Source organism: Neofelis nebulosa, chromosome 13, assembly GCF_028018385.1.
Source record: "Neofelis nebulosa isolate mNeoNeb1 chromosome 13, mNeoNeb1.pri, whole genome shotgun sequence".
NCBI classification, from domain to species: domain Eukaryota; kingdom Metazoa; phylum Chordata; class Mammalia; order Carnivora; family Felidae; genus Neofelis; species Neofelis nebulosa.
The window spans coordinates 32,800,782-32,816,690 of NC_080794.1; the positions used below are offsets into that span (position 1 = coordinate 32,800,782).

Sequence of the window (15,909 nt, forward strand, 5' to 3'; positions counted from 1 at the left end):
GAAAAGAAAAGAAAAGAAAAGAAAAGAAAAGAAAGAGGGTGCCTGGGTGGCACAGCTGGTTGATGTCCGACTTCGGCTTAGGTCAGGCTCTGTGCTGACAGCTCAGAGCCTGGAGCCTGCTTTGGATTCTCTCTCTCTCTCTCTCTCTCTCTCTCTCTCTCTCCCCCTCCCTCTCCCACACTCTTGTCTCTCTCTCTCTCTCCTTCAAAACTAAATAAACATTAAAAAATTATATATTTTTTCTGATGTGTCTATTCAGGATTTTGCCCATATTTTATTGGGTTGTTTTCCTTCAAATTGAATTTTAAGAATTCTTTATCTTACCCCTTTCTTTTTAAAGACAAATTTATTCCAGCCTAGGACAATACAAGCTCTGAATCAAGAGTGGGCCTAAAATCTGCAGAAGCAATTCTGAAATATTAGGCTTTGAATCAAAGGTTCTTGATGAAAAGGAGATGAGTAATCTGGTATTTTAGACTCCATTAAGACTTGCCATTTTCTATCTGACCAAAATGATCATTCTTCAGTCACATTTAAAATCAGCATTTCATCATTTAGAAAAGCCTGCTTCAATCTAAGCAAATCATGATGTGATTCTGCAATTGACAGCTTGTCCAAGCACTTATTTGTTTGCTAAGGAGCACTTACAATATACCACAGCACCTTTTCCCATAAAGGCACTCACATATAATTAGTAGTAATAAATAATACCAGTAAGTAGTATGAACAACATACATACTGCTTTCCTCTGCCAAGTATTAAAGCAGATGGCAAAGCATTGTGGGAAAGGATGTACTTGACTTATCTACAAAAAAATTGTTGAGTACTCATCTGTCAGGTACTAGCAGTTTATAGTGACTAAAATAAACATTATCCCTACCCTTGTAAGGCTTAAAGTCAGGTGGGAAAGACCTTAAAAAATAATTGTATACAATTAATTAAATAATGGTAAGTATTTCTAGCACTGCAAGGTAAGAACACAGTTTTGGAGAGCATATAAATGGAGTGGAGTGCTACCTTAGGGGATTGAGGAAGACTTCCCTATAAAAAGGACAGTTCAGCTGAAACCTGAAGTTAAGGAGTTAGTAAGGCACAGAGAGAAGAACATCTCAGAGAACAGCATGTGCCAAACACCCTGCAGGCTCTGGAATCCACACAACCCTTTCCTATTTTCCTCACCACCGCCTTTATTCCTGCCCTTAACCAGCTTTTCCATAGAATACTATGATAACCTCATTACCATTCTGCTTTATAAAGTGTTGAAAGATCTCTTTATTGTTCTAAAAATGTCACCCCTTACTTAAAAATCTACAATGACTTCCCTACAGAAAAAATGGTGAAATTCCCAAGTTTTGCATTTTTAGTTCTCTTCAATCTGGACCAAACGTACTTATTTTTCATTAGTTTCCTATCAGATTGATGCATTTACTTTATTCTCAAAGCAATCTTATTCTCTGGACTGGATGACTTTGTTCCCATCATTATTTCAGCTAAAGCAAGTTTTTAAATCTCATGTTAAAGAAGATTCATGGGGAAAATGTATAAAGAATCATAGGCCTCTTCAATAGAAACCATGACTATATTTCTTTTCAAATAGTGGTTGTTTTCCAAATAACTAAACTAGATTTATTGATTGTTTATTAGCCTGAATCAAAATTGAAATTTCTAGTAGGCAGAAGTTTAAAGGGTATTTCATACGAAATTCAATATAATTTCTTTTTTTTTAATTTTAGAGAGAGAAAGAGAGCATACACAAGTGGGGGAAATGGTCAGAAGGGGAGAGAGAGAGAGAGAGACAGTGTCTTAAGCAGGCTCAACCAACTGATCCACTCAGGCACCCCCAATATAATTTCTATATCTAAATGTTTCCATGACAGTTAGCTAATGGTTGGTGGTCCCACTGTCTAAAATAATAACCTAATTGGGGCACTTGGGTGGCTCAGTCGGTTGAGTGTCCGACTTCTGCTCAGGTCATGATCTCGCAGTCCATGAGTTTGAGCCCCAGGTCGGGCTCTGTGCTGACAGCTCAGAGCCTGGAGCCTGCTTCAGATTCTGTGTCTCCCTCTCTCTCTGCCTCTCCACCACTCATGCGCTCTCCCTCTCCTTCTCTCTCTCTCTCTCCCTGTCAAAAATAAATAAACATTAAAAAATTTTTAAATAGTAAACAAATATAAATTAGTTGGAGAGTACATTAAAGGCTTGCGATGGCAAGTTTTGTTTAAAGAACCTAAAATGCACAGGATATATAGAAATCTTATGCTATGACCCTGAGCCTAAGATTATCAATAAAACTGTAAAACCTATAGGAGTGGTCCCAGTTCAGAGCTCACAGAAAGAATAGTATCCTGTTTTTGGATCATGTGTATAACAGAAAGCCAGAAGAATTTCAGTATTCCTATCTAAAGAACTTCCTAAAGTGTTCCACATTGGTAAAAATAAGCGAGATCTTATTTGTTTTAGAGGGAACAAATCCTAAAATAGCTATCTATCATTGTTAGATAAAGACCCACTGTTTTGCCATAACAAAGAGGAAAGGCTAAGGAAAGGAAGGAAACAAGATTCTCTTTCTGAGATGGATGGATAGCTGCTGCCCTCAATCCTGTGCTTCAAACTGTCATTGGACTTAAGATAAGTCAGACTCTACAACTCATCTATGTCTGGGTCTTGTATGGTTTAATTTGAAGACCACACAAAATAGTTCATAAATTTAAATATTCTTGCTTAATATTTACAAACCTAACACATATTTTAAGAGAAATGACACACAGTCAAACTTTTAATTTTAAGTGTAGAATAACCAAAGTTGTACTATACAGAGATCCATACTTATGTATACCATCATGAGTAACATAAATGTGTGTCTATATACATATGCTATCAATGACATTTCTTAAAATAGAATGCTACAGAATGAAGGGAATGGGGAGTTGCTGTTCAATGGGTATAAATATAATGGGTACATTTCAGTTATATAAGATCAATAAGTTCTAGAGATCGGTTATGCAACATTAAGCCTATAGTTTAAAGTACCATATTGTGCTCTTAAAAATTTGTCATGAGGGTAGATTTCATGTCAAGTATTCTTACCACAATTCTAAAGGGGATGGGGGAAAAGGGCTGAAATAAACCAAATAGCAAATAAAAATTTGCAGTTCAGGAAGGTTCATTGAATACATTTACTAAACATGTCACACTATTTCATAAAGGATTTTATTTAAATAAAAAGCAGCATGAAAGCAAAGCTTGACAGACACAACAGTTGTGGTTCTAAAATTATTGCCTACCCTGAGTTGTTATGAAATTTATTTTATGGAAAGGGTGCAAATCCTATCATTTGAAGGAAGTCTCTCCTGCATCTTCTTGATAAAGTTATGAGTCTCTTCATAAAAGAGCCACTCTTCACATACCTATTTCTTAAGTATGACTTTGAGAATTGGGGCATTCTAAAGTAAGAAGGTCATATATTTATTATTAAAATGACATTCTATTAGATTTTAGTTTGCTCACATTATTAGAACCCACATAAAGAACCTTCCCCCATTTATGTATCTGAATAAAAAATTAAGTAATATAAGACAATCCAACATGAATTCTATCTTACAGAAGTAGCAAAATCTAGATCCATAGTGCAGACTTGAGTATTAACTTACTGGTCTGTATAAGGGCTTTCTGATAGACTCTGGCCATGGTATGTGGAAGAGTTACTACATCAGTGAAATGAGGAAAAAACCAGATTTTAATCATGACATATTTTTGGGGGGAGATGAATAAGATAATATAGATAAAGTGAAGATAATACCATGGGGCATACACCTAGGGCCCAATAAATGTTAGCTCCACTTTACCCTCACCATCATTATCGTCATCATCATCACCATCATCATAGGATTCCAGAGTTGTCAAAATTTTTCCAGCTTTTCATAATTTTCCTCTGTGGAGAGAAAGTCCTTTGAATAAGGCACTGTCATTTCTTAGGTTTTTAAACATCAGACTCCAAAAAAAATGGTTTGGTTTGGTTTTGCTTTACTTTGCTTTCCTGAAACACTGATGAAACAGCACGTGGTTAACTGGTTTTTAGTTTTTGGCTTTCAAAAGAAGAGGACACAAAACATTGTTACACCTTGGCAAGAGAAAAAACATCCCCCCACTAAATTTTGGAGACGCCTAGAATGTTCCTAGTGACTTGTAAGGCACAAAATATATCTCCTGGTTACTAATCAAAGTAATCAGTATTTCATTTCTGAACAAATGGAGCAGGCATAAGTTATAGTTAAAGGTCAAGGGGTTTGACTGATCCATAATGGTCAGTGACCATACTCAGTCTTTCCTCTACTCCATCAATGAAGCCCCAATTAATGAGTTAGAGGCCATTGTGTTCTTTGTCTAGTCTCCTAAACCAGGTGTACCATAGGCAGAGAAGACAATGGTTTTAAGGAGTCAAACAGGAAGACAAGGGAAATGGTAACTGTCTGCTTGCTCTGTTAGTAGCAAACTACATGGGGGAGCCACCTTCTGGCTCATACTGAAGGAAGAGAACCCCGGCATTGTGACAGCTGTCACTGGCCTTGTCTGTTTCCCAAGAAGAAATCAGAATTGAATGGGAACCAAAACTATTGAGACCTTCCTACCCACCTGTGACTAAATAAGCCAAATGAACAGCAAAAAGGCAGATGGCCCTGCAGTTAATGACAGTCTCACAAGCCCACAATTACATTGAAATAAAATTTTTCTACCTCAGCTTTCAGTACAAAATTGAACCAAATAAACCCTCCAACACTCTTCCCAAAATGGGAATAGTTAATCCCACGAGGGTCCATTGTCAGAAGACAGCCTTCAAGTCCAAGCGTGCTCAAGGTAGTCTCGAATGCTGTAATAGTCTAGGTTTGTTCTGCTCCTGTATACCAGAACTTTTTTCCCAGGCATTGATCACTTCAAGCATCGATAATTTTTCTAGCAGTTTATACCTAAATCAATAGGCTGACTACAGTAAATCCCAAAGATGAATTATCACATTTATAGCTATTTTCCTTATACCTTCATTTATATCTGTATTATTCTGATTAGACCTGCCGTCTTACAGCTTCATCAGTTCACACAGTCATCATTCACCCTTTATTCTCCATTCTTTTCCTGGACTTTGAGTCCTTTTGGATTGCCACTGACCATGTGAATTACCCTCCCCCACTTCCACCTCTGTCTTTTTTGGCAGCTTGACCTCAAGTTTTTCCCCTCCTCCTCATTTACAGCATATCTCCATTGCTCTTCTGGCCAACTTCCATAGCACAACATTTTCTTCCTGCTGTAGCTAAATCTAAATCTGCAGCTGTTTTAATATGGCATCTGTGGTTAATTTTTGGTACAATATTACACATCTTGAATGACAGTAATGTCCGATGCTACTGCAGTATTATACAAGATTTCAGATGGATGGAACCTATTAACTTACTGTAAACTAATGCATTATGGATGTGGCACGACACTTAACTGCAACGTACAGTACCTGTATGGGGAAATTCCAGGTGCCTTCAACCACTTAAGAAGTGAGGGCATTGCATCACTTTCCTGCTGCTGCAGTGCTCTGTAATTTCACCACTTACTTGTTCCCAAAGTAGTATCAAAAGAACAAAGAGGAGATGAAATCCGCATGAAGCTCCCAAAGGTTGCCTATTTGGCTCAGCTATCTGTTCATTTTTCTAGGTTATGAGATTGCTCTTGGTGGCTTTTGACAATATGAGAACATGATGATACAAGGGGCTCTGTATATGCATACTATTAGATAAATGAGAACTCAGTGAAAACGGGTACGCCGACCAATATATGATAGTAGACCAAAGTCTTGAAATAAGTGCATTTGCATTCTGGCAGTTTGAACAACAGAGTTATTTGGGAGCGTGGCACTAAAAAGAATGAGCCCCTTTAAGGGCAGCCAAGAGCTAGATTCTGCTAGTTAAGCATTTAAAGTAAAACAGAGGCAATTGGTAGCATCATTTTGTTATTGAAAAGAAGAAACACAGAGTTTAGAGTCAACAGGATTATTTGCAAATGCCAGCATTGCCCCTCAAGAATTTTTCTACCTCAGCTTTCAGTACAAGCTGAAGCAGTTGACTCAAGCAGTTACTTAACCTCTCAAATTTCAGTTTTCTCATCTGTAACCAGGGCTACTTTCTTTACATGCTGCTTGAGAAGACAATTTGATGTAAAGTACCTAGAGCGATGCCTAGCTTATACCAGTTACTTCAATTTTTAAAGGTGGCAGAGAAATATAATTAGAGTGGGGGTTGGCAGGAAGATAAATAAAATGTTGTCTTAAGACTGAAAGAATAAATGCTGAAATTAGACGCCCCCCCGAAAAAAAAAACAAAATAGCAAAAAAGAAATTCTGTTCACCTTGCTAAGTTATAAAACATAAAAATAAAATAGATCAATGAGCAGACAAAGCCAGATGGCAAAAGACAAGCTAAGTGAGACAAGGAGAGAGAGAGAGAGAGAGAGAGAGAGAGAGAGAGAAGGAAAAGTAGCAAATAGATTAAAATGTCAAAAGACAGGTATAAATGGAGGCTTGCTTTTCCAGTAAGTAAGATTTTATGAGGACCTTAGGGACTGGGAGAAAGAAGCTGAAGTCCTTCAGCTGACCTGGGTAAGAAAGAGACAGGGAGAAAGCACAAGACCCCAGGGAGACAATGCAAGCTACATCTTAAACAGTCTGTCTGCAGAGGGTTTGAGCCTTCCAGCTCTGACGGCGTCCTTGGCTCAGGCACCGCTAAAGGAAGTGCACTAATGAGCAGAAGGGCACGGTGCTGAGAGCAGCGACTGCTGAGCTTACTGGTCAGGCAGGGGCTTTTTGTTTCATAAATCAATTACAATCTGCTATATTGATTTCACAAAGTCAGCAGGACTTAGAAAGTTAATGAGCAAAATATTTTTTATTATTTTTGAAAACCCCGCAGTGTCTACAGTTTAGCACTTTCGGCACGAAGACAAATGGAGGCTTTGGCTGCCTCAGATGTCATTCCATCCTAGCCCCCCCTCACATGTTCCTCATCTCAGCATCGTCAAAGAATCTGGAGCTGGCGTAAGACCCTGGTGTGTTATGCCAGTAAAATCTCTCTCTGGTATCTAGAGCAGGGGCAGCCCCAACTAATGTGTCTGTGTTTAGGCACTGTTGAATTTTGTACAGGTGCCAGGCCTCTCCAGATGGAGCAAACAGGGAAAGGAATGAACAATCCACCTGATGAAGGATACAGAATGCAGCAGGACTGCGTCTGTCATTGTGGTTCTTGATGCATAGTTACCATGCTGTTTGTCCAAACCATAATAACATCTAAACGGGAGGTTTTAATGAACAATTTCTTTTAGACAACACCAAAATATGGGGAAATTGCTGAGGGGTCTATTCTGCCAATTAACCCCTGGGTCAATGCCAAGAGCAGCAGAAATACAGCTCAAGTAAAGGGTAGCATGGACAATTTACCTTTTCTCCACACAAAAGGACTCATTCCCTGTATACAATATCCAGAGAAAAATGCAAAGGGAGAAAATAATTGTGGGTAATTAATATTAGTGTATTAGTATAAAGTAAGCTACTAGTCACCCTTTAATTTAAGAAATATTCACGCCAACACAATGTATCTTAATTAAAAAGGAAACTTTTGATTAACCCATCTACATGGGGTGATTATTTAAATTTTTGACAACCTCATCTAATACACATGTTGGTTAATTGGCACCCTGGAATAATAATAATAATAATAATAATAATAATAATAATGTCAAACAGTTTTAATTTAAAAACAAACAGTGGTCGCCTGGGTGGCTCAGTTTGTTAAGTGTCCGTCTCTTGATTTCAGCTCAGGTCATGATTGTGGAATTAAGCCCCACGTTGGGCTCTGTGCTGGTGGTGTAGAGCCTGCTTGGGATACTCTCTCCCTCTCTCTTTCTCTCTCTGCCCTTCCCCTGCTCTCTCTCTCTCTCTCTCTCTCTCTCTCTCTCTCTCTCAAAATAAATAAACTTTAAAAATAAAAATAAAAACAAACATGCATTCAGTATTTTCAGTCCAGTCGGGATCAAGGTGATAGTTGCGTTCTTCATGTAAATACCATACCATTCACAGATTTGAAAAAGTAGCATCACTACTCTTGAACACAAAGCCATAAAAATTATAGTACAGTTTGAGTTATGTCTCGGAGATTCCTGCTTTCTATCCCCTCACTAATAAGTTAATGCTTATATTTAAATGTTTCTGATAAACAAGGAAAAAGTTTGTCAATAAATAAATCCTAAAATTTTTACTGTTTAAATTTATTACCTATCAGAAATGTACTATTCCTGGATTATATGTAAAATAATTACTGTTAAAAATAAGCTAACACTTGAGTGCTTACTATGTGCTAGGCTCTGTGCTAAGCGCTTTATCCGCATTATGTCAGTTAATTCCTAGAACAATTCTGAAAGGTAGATGCTATTATTGCTTTAATTGTATAGTTGGTGGTAACTGAGGCTTAGTTAGATAGGCTTAACATCCCCTCCAATGCCACAAAGTAAGTGGCACTACTGTGTTGGGTTTCTTTAACATGACTGCATTCTCAAACATTCATTCCATCACCAAACGTACATTAAGCACCTAACACATGCCAGGCACTATTCCAGTTGCTATCCACTACTGAAACCACCATTTGGATCAAGATAATGTTTTTGCTAGACATAAATATATTTTGGAGAGCAACAAATTTCTTTCAGAATGTGATTGCATTTATCAGGATGGAGAACCAAGAATCCAGAAGACAGCTGATCAACTTGCTAAGGAAGAGAAAATGTTATTCTGAACATGTAAATGCTATAAAATAGTGTGATAAATAAGAGGATGGTAGAAGAGAAAGGTAAAGAGGGTATCAAATGTAAGTATGAAAGAAAAGGACATAAAGATAACTCTAAGGAAATAAAATCTAGAAAGTCATTTTGATCTCAAAAACAGAAGGAAAACAATGAAATAGGTTCAAAGAAAATAATAAGCTGCTATATAAACTTGATCTTCAAATTCCTTCTCAATGAGTTAATGGTTCCTTTTAATATTATTCTGGTATATAGAAAGTATAGCCTGCAGATGCTTTACCTTATTAATTATTCCTTTATGCTTTTTTCTTGTTATAATACTTAAAAACATAAAACATGTGCTATAAATAGAGGAAAATGAAAATGTGAACAACTTATTTTTAGTAAGTTTCCTTCAACTCCTCACAGAACTCACAAATAAATAGTATTAGGCAAAGGCATACCACATAAAATATTACCTTTTACTTACACATTTTTCTTGATTTGTTTTTATTTCTGCTTTTTCAGTATAACAGTCAGAATGCAGTCATTAATGCAGTCAGAGATCCGGTACCTGCCTAGATCCCACCTTCATTTCTTACAGACCTTCTCCTTATTTGCTATACTTAAGCCAAAATCTTTCAGTTCTACCAACATAGAACTCATCCCTGTCTTAGTTCCTTTGTCTCAGATGTTGCCTTTTTCTAGAGTATCTTTTCCTAGATCTTCTAATTTCTGTCTTCCTCAAAACTTGCACTATCTATTCCTTCAGAGAGGTATTTCCCAACCACTTTTATCAATCATGGGTTGGTAGGAAATAAGTGATGCAATCATAAAGTACAAGTAACAAAGGGACTGTTATTATGATATCGTTATGATTTATTATAACACAGGTTAGGAGAAAACCAATAAAATATAATGTAATATTCAGGTACTACAGGAGTCCAGGAGGAGTGCCAGCACCCCTAAAGGAGGAGAGTAAAAGAAGGAAGATTCCCTGAAACTCAGACCATAAAAATGTATGGAGATGTTCGTGCAATAGGAACATGGCCTTAGAGAAAAACAATCACGGCCCATCAGTGGGCATCTGGCATGGGGGATCCAGGGAAATATATACCCATCTCTCATTCCTTTCCAGTTCTCAAATCCTCTGCCAGTAGTTCGCATTGACCAAATACAACCAGAGGCCAGTGGTAAGGGAGCCCAATAATAGAGTCCATGAAGGTCAACCTCCTGAAGTTTGAAGCAGTATGCAAAAGGGCAAAGAGCAAGTCAGGAGGGGCACACCATCCAATCTGGTTGCCTCTGGTCACTCCCTACCACATCACCTTCTTTAATTCTTTGCATTGCACTTGTAACCCTGATGTTTTCTTCTTAATTTGTGTATCTGTTTCTCTAACTGTAAACTCTGGGGTTTTCTGTCTTGTTCATCAGTATGTACCAGAGATTAAATCAAAGCCTATATATATTAAGCCCTCAATAAGTATTTGTTTAATTGATGTCATTATTCATGAGGAAATACTCTGTGGTTTATGAGAATGATGACAGAATATCTCATTTCACTTAACAAAAATTTTAGAGCGAGTCAGTCCTAGTCAACTATAATGGGTTTACAACTCCATGGCTATCAAATTAATCACTTTGATTTATTATAGCTGTGAAATGGAGATCATGCCACCTATGTCATAGTTAACATGGAGATTAAATGACACATATGATGGTCATTCATTTTCTTACCCATTCATTTATTTGTTCAACATTACCCATCCATTTATTCATTCAACAAATATTGAACACCTACTGTGGCCCTATCCTTCAGACTATACTTGGATATAGCTGTGAACCAAACAGCCAGACTTCCTGTCCTTATGACATTTACATTTAAGTAAGAGGTCAAGGTCAGGTGGTAAGATTAGGCCTCATTAATAAACATTTGAACATGGGGAAAGGCCTAAGCAGATATCCAGAAAAATGATCTAGACAGAAAGAATAGCAAAATGCAAAAACCCTGATGTGGTGTCTAGAGCAAAACGTGTAGGCTATGAGCCATGGAGACAAGACAGGACTGACAATAAAGGGGAGCAGAGTGTGTAGTGAAAATTTATCTTTTCCTCTGAATGAGATGGGTAGCCACAAAGTGACACATGATATGATCGGACTCACGGCACAACAAGGCAGAATTAGAGAGCCAGTTATAAGAGTCTGACATTAATTCAGGTGAGAGATGATGTGAGAAGTGGTCAAAGTCTATAACTATATTTGAAGGTAGAGGTGAAGCAATTTTCTAAGAATAAGACATGAAGTTGAAGAGTCAGAAAGGAATTGAGGATGATGCTGAGGTTTGGGGTCTGACCACTCAAAGAGGTTCCAGAAACATTTGTTTGTCATTTATTTGTCTGTTTGATTCGTTTGTTTTCCATTTGACTCTAAGAAAAGATTTTTATCCAGTTACTACCGACTTCACTGCTATGAAAACTCATCCAGTTATCCTTGTGTCATTGCCATGAATCATTAAAGAAATGTCTGGTCCTTAAACTTTGTTAAGTTAACTTTGGAACACCATTTTTGCATTCAAAGACACAGCAATATACCTTAAATTTTGAATAATGAACATATGGTAAAACTTTGGAAACCTAGATCTATCAAAAGTATTTCATTTCTCTGTATTTGGTTCATGATAACTAAATTTGGCTAAGTTTTGAAAAATGGATTTTGATCCAGATTTAAGATCTAAGCAGTGGCTTCACAATTTAATCTTATGTATAATAAAATAATTATTTTTATATGGAAATTTTTGAAAAATCAGGTTTTCATATTAATCAAGTGGTCTTTTTAATAAATATTTCCATGATATCAAATATAGATTACCAAATATAAAGAATTAGAATATAATGATGTACAATTATGGTGAAAGAACATAAACTTTGGAGCTAAAATCTTAATTCAAATTTCTAGCTCCTTCCTAACATTTTAGCATAATGAACTTGTGTCAGTCTCTCTAATCTCTCAATCTAAGTTTTCTTTGTTTATTTAAAAATGATCCCCAGGGGCTCCTGGGTGGCTCAGTCGGTTAAGCATCTGACGTCAGCTCAGGTCATTTATGCTGTCATCTCACAGCCTGGAGCCCTCTTCTGAGTCTGTGTCTTCCTTTCTCTTTGCCCCTCCCCTGCCCCTGCTCTGTCTCTCTCTCTCTCAAAAATAAATACAAACATTAAAAAAAATAAAAATAAAAACAAATTATGGGGTGCCTGGGTGGTTCAATCGGTTAAACGCCAGACTTCAGCTCAGGTCATTATCTCACTGTTCGTGGGTTTGAGCCCCATGGCTGGCTCTGTGCTGATAGCTCAGAGCCTGGAGCCTACTTCAGCTTCTGTGTGTGTCTCTTTCTTTCTCTCTGCCCCTCCCCCACTCACATGCTGTTTCTCTCTCAAAAATAAACATTAAAACAATTTTAAAAGTAATAAATAAATTTAATTTTTTAATTAACAAATACAAATAAAAATAAAAATGATCCCCAAAATAATGCTATCCCCTAAGGTCACTGAAAAAGATTACATTCATATTTTTATTTATTTGGATTCAGATAATCTGGAATTTACTAAAAACAACATTTGAGCCAACACAATGATTTTCTAGCTATTACAAACATATTTTTCTAAAATTAATGTATATATTTTCTACTGCCACTCTACAAACTCATTCTTACTAAATTGGAAAGCTCTGGTGCCTCGATGTTGTGTATTTTTTACTCAATGGTCAGTGTGACAATTTTATTCTGAAGGTAAATACATTTTTAGCATGAAGTAGTTAGTAGCATGATAAAGAAGCTGATATTCTCATTTCAAATGTTGTTTTGATGGATTTCTATCAAATTAATAATCTATGTTAAATATGAGACGGGTTATGAAAGTCTTCATTTTCTATAAATTTGTATTCCAAGCTTGTGAGTAAACAGTGTTGAGCCACTGTCAGATTCTTTCTGTTGCTCAGTTAAATTTGTTTCATAAACCAATCAATTTCTCTTCCACAGTAAAAGTAATGAGGTGGGGTCAGTGTGTCCCACTCTCTCCCAACATCCACAGTATGCATCTAGTACCCTGTAGTGTTGTGGCTAAAAAGGGTGACTTAGAAAATGCCACCCAACCCTTTCAGGCACCATAATCTGTCTCCCCTATTCTGAATATGTATCCCTGTTTCCATTTAAATAGGAAAGAAGCACGGAGGCCCAACAAGCCCGTTATTTCAAGATTTCAAGAAAGAAAGAATAAATTGTACGACTCTCAAAAATATTTTCTGCACGGAATTTCTCTCACCAAATTATTCCAGAGTTCTAGAAAGTACTTTCACATGATTGTTTCTAGATTATTTGCGCATGGAGAACTCGAGAACCACAGAAAGGGCTAGAAATCATCTACATCTAGTATAATCCCTGCATTTAGCGTTCAAGAATTGAAGAATAAAAGGTTCCGATGCTACTCAAGGTGACCCAGCCAATTAGAAGCCAGGTATAAGTATCCTCACCTATATTTCACATGGAGAATGAACATTTATAGCAAAGCTGATATTGAACCCTTTAGGGTTCATTTGGACAATCTGGAATTTTTGTATTTCACTACATGATTATGTTCATAGACTGAGCTATGTAACCACACACTGCCCCTTTTCAGTGCTGATATCTCATTCAACAAAGTCAAGTTTCACTATCATCATGGGCCCCTTTATCATGTCAGTCCTCATAAATCAAGTTTAGTCTCTAATTTGCCTTCAATAGTGCCTATGAACACATTGTTTTCTAAGTAGTCAAATGACATGAATTAAACATTTTAGTGATACAAATACTTGCTGGTGATACAAGTCTTACAAGATATCTTGCAGAAGAACCTTCAGAAAATTATCCTTGACCCTGAAGAATAGATATTCTAACAACCACACATCATAGGATTTTTGTACATGAATAGCACTTTAGAGTTTTCTCATTTTTTTCAAACACTGAATAAATTTAAACTGTCATTGTGCTAAGTTTTATAAGCCTTTGTCTTTTTAAATTGATATAAATTGAGGGAAGTTATTGGTTTTTAAGTGGTGTGCACACTGCTTGCTCATCAAGACATAGGTTTCTTTGTGCCAATGTCCGGAAAGTAATTTGCTCTTATAAAATAATACTTCTTTTAGAAGGGACATTTGATCAATATCAACAGGCTATCTAAGGAAATTATATTAACATTAAATAACTGGTAATATAGTCATTTTTATGTCAATCTCCATTAATTTTGATTTTCAAAGCATTTAAAAAGCACTTATTTGGGTGAACATTTTTAAACAGCACTAACAAATAAATGCAAACATTTCATAGACTCATTACAAAAAAATATTTTGGGGGTGCCTGGCTGGCTCAGTCAGTTTAGTGTCCGACTTCGGCTCAGGTCATGATATCTCAGTTCATGGGTTCGAGCCCCGTGTTGGACTCTGTGCTGACAGCTCAGAGCCTGGAGCCTGCTTTAGATTCTGTGTCTCCCTCTCTCTCTGCCCCTCCCTCCCTCACATTATGTCTCTCTCCCTCTCTCTCAAAAATAAATACTTTTAAAAAATTTAAAAAAATATTTTCTCCAGCAGTAGTATTTGTCAGAACTCAGTGCTGTTTTAACTTGATAAACTGTAACACATTTAGAATTTTTCGAGTCCCTACTATATATAATTGCCAGGAAGATCTCAAATGCTTTCTTTCATCAGTTCAGATTATTTTATACCAGGAAATAATCCCCTGATTCTAGAAGGCAAGGCCATCCATTAACTACTTCTGTTGGCTGGGCTATTAGCCCTCATATTTACCCTGTCAGTTTCTTAGGTCTTTTCTTTCACTGTATCTTTTTGGTAGTTGATTTGATTCAGTCCAACTTTAAATACAATCTAAATGCTGTTAACTACCAAGCTTCTGTCTCTAGTCTTGACTGCTCTTATAAACTCCAGACTTGGAACTTCAATTTCATCTCTGGTGTCTCACTGTTATCTCACTAAACTGAGCTCTGCAACTCTGTCTCTGCCATTACATTCCAACCCCCACCAACTCCACCCCTGCCTAGGACACTGTAGCCAGACTGACCTTTTTAGAATAATTGAAACACTGAGGTTCCCTCTCATTCTCCCCCCCACCCCCAGCCCCACTATCAACCCTACAGCAACACATCCTTGTATGCCTCCTTGGATACTTCAACACTTAGGGATACAGACTTCCTCAATTTTACCAGATGTTGCCAAATTACTCTGCAAATAAGCAATAACAATTTACATTCCAACCAACAGTGCATAGAAGTTTCAGTTTCTGTACCACCTAGGCATTTACTATTGCCATGCTTTAATTTCTAAGATCTAATGACTGTGAGATGTAATCTCATTATTGATTTAATTTTTAGTTCTCTCTTTACTAGTGAAACTGAGAAGCTTACCATGTATTTATTTGTCCTTTGGTTACCCTTTTCTGTAAATTGCTTGTTTATATCTTTTGAGTATTTTACATTAGGGTGTTTGAGGCTTTTCTCTTTCTCCTCCTCCTCCTCCTCCTCCTCCTCCTCCTCCTCCTCCTCCTCCTCCTCTTCCTCTTCTTCCTCCTCTTCCTCCTCCTTCTCCTCCCTGTCTCCCCCTCCTCCTTTTTTTTTCAGTTTCTAGGACTTCAGAATACTGACTAAATACAAATATTTTGTCAGTTCTATGTATCACAAATATCTTCTTACAGTTTATGGTTTGTTTTTTAACTTTGTTTATGACAACCTTTTATTATGCAGAAGTTCAAAGTCTAATGTATTTACAGTTTATCTATCTTTTAACATTTAATACCTTATTTGATAAATTCTTTTTATCCCATATAGAAATATTTTCTTATCACAGTTTTAACATTTTGTTGATCACATTTAACTCTTATTTATGTATTTGTTTGTTTGTTTGTTTTTCTGAGAGAAAGAGAGAGCACAAGTAGAGGAGAGGGGCAGAGGGAGAGAGAATCTTAATCCGGCTCCACGCTCAACTGGGAGGCCAACACAGGGCTTGATCCCATGACCCTGGGTTAATGACCTGGGCTGAAATCAAGAGTTGGACACTCAACCGACT

The 15,909-nt window shown here is 36.9% G+C and overlaps 2 protein-coding genes across 4 annotated transcripts in view; one reads left to right on the top strand and one right to left on the bottom strand.

The window, feature by feature from the left end:
- The window catches only part of CTNNA3 (catenin alpha 3), a 1,807,132-nt gene that overhangs the window by 1,049,162 nt on the left and 742,061 nt on the right, over positions 1-15,909 (bottom strand). The gene's annotated exons all lie outside the window — the stretch shown is intronic.
- LRRTM3 (leucine rich repeat transmembrane neuronal 3) overlaps positions 1-15,909 on the top strand; it is a 160,502-nt gene that overhangs the window by 43,528 nt on the left and 101,065 nt on the right. The gene's annotated exons all lie outside the window — the stretch shown is intronic.